Raw genomic sequence first — 8,153 nt, 5'->3', positions numbered from 1 at the left:
ATTCAAATATAATAAGAAAAATACCCCTAGAAGAATAGTAAACTTTTCTGTTTCGTGTGCCTCACAGTGAGCCCAAAGTTCATACCTATCGAATCGACTTTCACAGACAGTCCTTACATGTGAGAAGGGTAAAAAGGGTCTTATAGGAAATATATAATCTTGAGGTATGCAACTATCTAACAATTTCATTTATAGAAACCACATTGTTCTTATCTAAATTGAAGAAATATTCTTTAGCCTTACTCCATTGTTGTGACCCATTTGCACATTTACCAAAACTGTAATGTAAATAAAAAAGAAGTTGTAAAGGCTAATAACTATGCAACTTCCATAATTGATGCCCGAAGATTCCACATGAATCCTGAAAACTTCAAGAACTTTGTCTCCTGAAACCATATATAAAATAGGTGTTGATACTAAATAATAAATCAAAATCCACATTTCATATGAAATAATATATGTATATCTTTTCCCAAAATAATAAAATAATATTGAAAATATAACGTTAATTGAAATTTATGTACTTTACAGTTTAAGTTATTTTTTCTCTTTTTAATGAAAGGGCCTCTGATGTGACTCTGTCAGAAAACATTTAGCTTTAACCTCAACAGGAGGTGATGCTGAGATGTGTTCTTCGGTAAATGGCAATCAAAACTGCTTAAAAAATAGACAAAATTGCAAGAATGGTCCCTGTGGTTAGGTGGAAATTGCCACTTTGGGCCAAAAAGGTTTGGGCTAGCATTGATGGTCCATAGATTTGCATTTTGTTGCGACTTTGGTCCAAAACCTTAACTGCCGTCACTTTTCCCTATTACCATCCATTTGACTTGTCAAATGGAGGGTATTTTCGTCATTCCCTATTTTACTCCCTATATTTAATTAATAAATTCCTTTTACGTATCTATCTCTTACCTCCATACGGATAAAAGCGTCGATCATACTCACATTTATAGTCTTAATTACATAGATAGTCGTTTCCACTTCGATTTTCATTAACTGAGGATCAAGAACCCTAAACCCATTTCCAGCTTGTGCGCTTCGATCAAGTGAGTTGATCAGTTAATGCAAGTTCCAATGTGGAATGTAAGGTTGTATGAGAAAGCATTCAACGCAAGGGTGGTTTATGGTACGCAATTTTTATTTTGCTCACTAAGTTGCCTTTTTATGTGAAATCCTCTCATCTGAAACTTCTTTTTTGTTCTTGTTTTGAAGATGGATACCCTACTCTGTTTACCATCAAACTACATCATGGGGGAGAGTTCACAAAGTTTCCAGATGTGAACTACATTGATGGAACTGTGACATATGTTGACATGGTCGATATAGAAGAGTTTTCTGTTCATGAAATGGATGCCATCATGAAAGGGTTAGGATACTCGGTTCCCCCAGTTATCTATTATCATTTTCGGTTTCCCAAAGGATACATGAATTTTGGACTACGTGCCCTAGGAAACGATGATGATGTTCGTAATCTTGCCCAATATGTGAAGGAGCATAAAGTCATAAGGGTGTACACTGAACACGGTTTTACAAAATTGGTTACTTACTTTATGGCTCCTAAACCTGTTAAAAAGGTCACTATTGAGCAATTAGATGAAATTGAGGAACATGAAACCACCACAACTAATAACCAAGCTAGTGATAGGAAAAGGAGTTGGACCAAGGACAAATCTTTGTCATTATCCCCTGTTTTACATAATGAAGGTGCTTTGTCAATATCCCCTGTTTTACATAATAAAGGTGCTTTCTCATTATCCCCTGAGTATAATAGGAAAAGGAGTTGGACCAAGGACAAATCTTTGTCATCATGCAATAAGAAATTGTCCATGGGTGATGTTAGTGAAGCTAATGTAGATGGGGATAAGGATCATGCACCTAATGATTTTGATGAGGCAGCTAATGAATTTGATCTTGGATTGTACCAACAGATTTTTGAATCTAATTCTGAATTTGATAATGGATTCAATGAAGAGAAGGAAGGGGATGAAGGGGAAGAGGTAGTTAATGAAGTTAGTGCTAATGTAGATATGAGGAATTATGAGAAGGATGCTAGAGTTGAAGATGATGTAGATATGGGGGGTTATCAGATGGATGCTGGAGTTGAAGAAGAAGTAGATATGGGGGTTATCAGATGGATACTGGAGTTGAAGATGAAGTTACTCATAATGTAGCTGAGGATGAAAGAAGTGATAGGGAGGATGATAATGGTGAAAGAAGTGATGGGGAGGATGATAGTGATGAAAGAAGTGATGAGGAGGAGGATAGTGATGACAGTGACTTTTGGGTAGATGAGGATAACATAATTCCTGAAGTAGAGGTAGATATGAAGGATTTTTACATGAGTGTTGATCTGGAAGCTGAATTTATGGAAAAGAGAGTAACAAATCCCATGCATAATGATAGTGGTGAAGACCCTAAAGACCCTGAAGATTTGGATGTAATTGATAATGACCGATGGGATTCAATGGATGAGGGTTCTGATATGGAAAGGAAAAGGAGAGTTTTATTAAAAGAATTAGGGAAGGAGACAAGGTGCTCTCAAGGGGAGATACATAAAGTTACTTTTAGGATAGGACAAAAATATAAAAGTAAAAAGGAGTTAAAGGAAAAAATACAATTGCATGCATTGGAAACCAGGAGGAATATATTCTTCAAGAAAAACGACAAAACAAGGTTAAGAGCTTTATGCAAAGGGAATGTAGCCTTTAATGAGGGTGATGTTGGTGAACCTACCCCTTGTCCTTGGGTGATACAAGGTTCTAGATCAAATAAAGATGGTAGTTGGATGATTAAAACATATAACCACGAACACAGATGCTTGCATACAAGAAAAGTGAGATCTGCAACTGCAAAGTTCATTGGGAAGCAAATAATGGATCAGGTTGAATTAAACCCAACAATCCCTGTGAAAGCTTTAAAAGAGCAACTGCAAAAGGAATATCAAGTGGGTTTCTCTATACATCAGATTTTCAGGGCTAAATCTAATGCAAAAAAACAAGTGCAAGGGGATTACAGAAAACAGTTTGAGGTTCTCAGAGATTATATCTTAGAGCTACAGTCTACCAATCCAGATACAACTGTGAAGTTAGAATTTGAGTCTGAACCCAACTCCAATGCCACCTCAAGAAGATTTAAAAGAATTTATGTGTGTATGGGTGGAATGAAGAAAGGGTTTAGAGCTTGCCTGAGGGATTTTCTTGGTTTTGATGGGGCATTTATGAAGGGCCCTTTCCCAGGACAGATATTGACTGCAGTTGGGGTAGACTCAAACAATGGAATATACCCCCTGGCTTATGCCATTGTTGAGTCTGAGAATACTCAAAGCTGGAAATGGTTTCTTGAGATTTTAGGAGATGACCTAGACCTAGATGCAAACTCAAAGTTCACATTTATAAGTGATAGACAAAAGGTAAGTAATTGGTATCTTAAATTTACTATATTTGCATGAAATACACTGTCTATGTTTTATTTCCTTATAGGGTTTACAGGCAGCCATTGCTCAGTTGTTTCCATGTGCTGAGCACAGATATTGTCTCAGGCATATACATGATAATATGAAGACAACATGGAGATCCAATGAACACAAAGAACACTTGTGGAATTGTGCCACAGCAACAACAGTCCAAGAGTTCAACCACTTAATGAATGAATTCAACTTATTTGACAAGGATGCATATAATTGGTTGAAGCAGATCCCCCTACAACACTGGGCAAGAAGCCACTTCACAGGTAATTTCCAAATTTGCCCCTGAGGTGTATTACTTTGTTAGTACACTGTCTTACTTACTATTTACTTTGTTTTTGACAACATTTCAGGGAGAGCAATATCATATATGCTTTTAAATAATCTTTGTGAAGTTTTCAACAGCAAATTAGTTGAAGGAAGGGATAAGCCACTAATAACTTGCTTGGAGTACATCAGGGAATACATGATGAAAAGAATATGTAATGTCATCAAGGTGCAAAATAAGTGTGTAGGGCCTCTAACTCCTTCTGCAACAAAGATTATGGACAAAAATGTCTATTTGGCATCTCAGTACACAACTAGGTGGAATGGTTCAGACAAATACCAAGTGAAAGGGCCATGGCAGGATCAACAAGTTGTTGACATGGCAGCAAGGGTATGCAGCTGCAGGAAGTGGGAATTAACTGGCCTCCCTTGTAAACATGTCATAGCTATCCTAAATGATAAAGCAGATAATGGTGAAAAGATTGGAGAGTTACACACTTATGTCCACAGGGTGCATTGGCTAGAAACTTGGAAAGCAGCTTATGTTTATAAGGTAGAGCCTATTAAAGGGAGAGCAATGTGGCCTATAAGTGATTGCCCAATTAAAATCACCCCTCCTCTGCACCATAATCAGCCCGGGAGACCCAAGAAAAAGAGAAGGCAATCTGCAGGGGAGAGAAGCCAGAAGAAGGGAGAGAATGGTAATGGTGCTAGTGGGAGTCAAACTGATGGGGCTAGTGGGAGTCAAACTCATGCTGCAAGTGGGAGTGGGAAGCTAACAAGGAAGTTTATTAGTGTGACTTGCAGCAAGTGTAAAAATAAAGGGCACAATGCTAGAACTTGCAAGGGTCAAGTAGGAAATTGAAGGGGTTTGAAGCTAGTTTGATGTCTTTTGGGTTTTACATGTCAACTGCTTATGTTTATTGTATGTTATGTACTTGATGTCTCTTGGTGTGGAAGATACATTGATGTTCTTTTTGGTACTTGATAGTACGTTACTAAAAACTGTATGTCTTTTGATTTATGGGAAAAACATATCAGAAATTTAATGGTATGGTTTATGGTGTGTTTAATTTGATGTTAATTGCATACTTTACAATGTTTAAATCATACAATTGATGTTCTTTTTGGTACTTGATAGTATGTTACTAAAAATTATGTCTTTTGATTTATGGGAAAAACATATCAGAATTTTAATGGTATGGTTTATGGAATGTTTAATTTGATGTTAATAACATACTTTACAATGTTTAAATCATACAAGTAGATGTTATGGTTTATGGTATGTTTAATTTGTTGTTAATTGCATATTTTACAATGTTTAAATTTGTTGTTAATTGCATACATAAATGGAATGGTGAACATATAGATACCAAATATAATTTCCATTGACATTTTGTTGCAAAACATGTCTTACATGGATTACATTGCATACATCTTGAACAAAATACTACTTTCATACAACTTACCAAAATATTACACTGCTTACTGCTCACAGCTTACATCTTCAACAAAAAACTACATACCCAAACTATTAAATTCTCAAGCTACTTGTAAAATAGAACATACACAAAGAAAATCCAACTGCATAACAGGTAAATTTTGAGTCTTGTGGTCTGAGCCTTCACTTTGTTTATTGTCCTCAGCAATCCAGGTATGATGGCTTTTGAACGTTCACACATTAGACCATCATACCACCCAATAAAGCGACACTTCGATCCCTTCAAAAAAAAAAGACAACACATGTTCTTAACATGTAATACGACAACAATGATGCAAATACAAAATCCATTTGCTTACCTCAGTCGGGCATCCCCAGAAACGGCGACCTGGGTTTTTGTCGGTCCACGAAGTGCGAACAATAGCCATTTTACCACAGAAACACAATACCATTGTTATTTTCTTCAGAGGGAAATTGTAAATAGTGATGTGTTAGGGCTTGTGAAGAAGACGGGAACGAGGGGATTAAAGCTTGAGGACAGCAGTATCATCGATCGATGTTATAGGAAGAGGAAATTATTAATCAAATATAGGGAGTAAAATAGGGAATGGAATGACAAAAATACCCTCCATTTGACAAGTCAAATGGATGGTAACGGGGAAAAGTGACGATAGTTAAGGTTTTGGACCAAAGTGGCAACAAAATCCAAACCTATGGTCCATCAATGCTAGCCCAAACCTTTTTGGCCCAAAGTGGCAATTTCCACCTAACCACAGGGACCATTCTTGCAATTTTGTCTAAAAAATAAAGATTACACAATAAATGAAAGCAACCAACTAACCTTTGATGACTTCTCGTCATATTCAACAAATAATCATGGAGCTTGCAAAAATTAAAATGCATACATTCAAATGTCAATTATCTAAAGTATAAATTAATCCATATGGTACGTTATCTATCCTATTTAGACGACGGCAGAAAATGAAAGAACTACAAATTTAAAAATCAGTTAAATTACATTAATTTCTCATCTTAACATCTACATATATGACATACCTATATAAAATGAAGAAAAGAAGATCAAAAACCATTAAGCAACAACAATCTCAAACATAAAAGGTTTAAAGAGCTTTTACCTGAAATATAAGAATGTAGACAAAGAGAATTAATAAACTTTAAAACCAATGTACTTTTTATAAAGATTATGTGAATCAATGTTTGCAGCATAAACTGTAACTTGTAGCCAGCAAGAACTCATGTGGATTAAAATCTATGCATTGAACCTGGCCTTCATGAAACTTGAAATCATGTAAAAGCTTTCTAGCGGTTAAATCCCATAGTTATCAAAACAGTCAAATATTGCAGACATCAAAGTAACATAGTTAAATTTACAAACAAAGTGACATTTTTTATAATTAAAATAACGATATTTTACCTTCACACTGTTGTCCTCTTCACCAGATACCACCCAATGACCATCTGGTGTAAATCTTGTTGCATTGACCCCACGTGGGTGACCATTGTATGTATGTATACATCCTTTTCGGCTTATGTCCCATATTTTTAGATATCTAAGTAAAAATAAATAAACAATGTCAATGAGGCAATACATCGAACATGTTATGTGCACTTACAAACCACAAAAGGAATCATGAGTAAACAAATACAGAGGAGAAATTTAGTGCGATGAAGATTTTGAAATGAACTAAAAACCACTGGAAGAAAGCCCTTGAATAAATTCAAAAACTCAACAAAAAAATCGACAGAAGTAATTAATAACAAACAAATATTTTGGGAAATTGCTAAGTTCACCGAAGATGTGAATCAACAACTGGAATACAAACCCCTTTCCAGTTCTTTGCAACATACATCAGAAAAAAAATGAAATCAGACATTGATCAAACATGAGAAGCTTTTCAACTGATGTGGACCCGGAAGTACCAAAGAATGAGGGAGCAGGCAACGATTGTCAAGCCAGATCTTCTTCATCTACAATTTGGGTGAAACGGAAATGAGGAGTGGGATGTGGAACAGTGGGAGAAGCAGGTGGAGACTTTGGGAATGAATTTTGAGACGAAGGGGAGGCACAAAGTCGGTCAAAAGGCATGGATCGGTAGAAGGAACTGCAATTCCAAGAAGAAAATTAAAAGAGATGGAGGATAGAGTAGTATGGGTTGGTCTGGAGGAAGGCAGAAAGAGTGGAATGATCTGGAAGGAACTCGTGGCGGTGGCGGTGGCGCCGAAGAAGCAGTAACTGGTGGCGGTGGCGGTGGCGTCGCAGGTCAGCAAGCAGGAGGAACAAAAATGAAAGCAGTGGAAGGAACTGGTGGTGTGATAAAGAAAGAAGCAAGGCGTTTGGGATGGTGGGGCGGTGACCATGGTTGAGGCAGTATACCCACGAACAGTACTTGTGGTCGCGGTCGTGCAGCCAGACGGCTGCATGAAGTAGAAGAACCATCAGGTTGATGAAGATGATAAAAGGAAGACAGTGGAAATTGGAACAGAGATAGACGGTGGAAGACGGTGGAAGCGGTCCAATCATAGCCAAGTACTTTTAAATATTTTCACATCAAAATATATATATATATATATATATATATATATATATATATATATATATATATATATATATATATATATATATATATATATATATATAATAATAATAAAACTATCTAAAAGATTGAGAGGGAGTCATGTTTAAAAAAAAAAATTATGAGGTTAAAAAAAACTAGTTTTTGAGTTTAATAGAAAGAAAATGCACGGGCATGTAAAAAATCGCATGGGTATGCATAAAATGCATGGCCTAACCGTTAATAAAATTTGAATTTTATTGGATTTTCATCAACTTCCTAGGTTTGGAAAAATTATTATGTTATATATATATATATATTGGAAAAATTATTATGTTATATATATATATATATATATATATATATATATATATATACACACACACACACGTACGAGTCGAAACCAAAA

The 8,153-nt window shown here is 35.9% G+C and overlaps 1 long non-coding RNA gene across 2 annotated transcripts; it reads right to left on the bottom strand.

Annotated features, from left to right (window-relative positions):
* Positions 1–5,168: 5,168 nt before the first annotated feature.
* Positions 5,169–7,705, bottom strand: LOC145031114 (uncharacterized). Of its 2 annotated transcripts, XR_013676854.1 has the most exons (4): positions 7,113–7,705; positions 6,607–6,742; positions 5,531–6,307; positions 5,169–5,451 (listed from the first exon to the last, which is right to left on the bottom strand). It is a non-coding gene; the product is annotated as an uncharacterized LOC145031114 (long non-coding RNA). The 2 variants fall into 2 exon arrangements; XR_013676853.1 differs by having other exon boundaries at positions 6,607–7,705.
* Positions 7,706–8,153: the final 448 nt, after the last annotated feature.

This window comes from Lactuca saligna, chromosome 2, assembly GCF_052625555.1.
Source record: "Lactuca saligna cultivar CGN05327 chromosome 2, ASM5262555v1, whole genome shotgun sequence".
Classification (NCBI taxonomy): domain Eukaryota; kingdom Viridiplantae; phylum Streptophyta; class Magnoliopsida; order Asterales; family Asteraceae; genus Lactuca; species Lactuca saligna.
The sequence above is the reverse complement of the archived record's forward strand: the minus strand, read 5'-3'. Positions and strand labels throughout refer to the sequence as shown.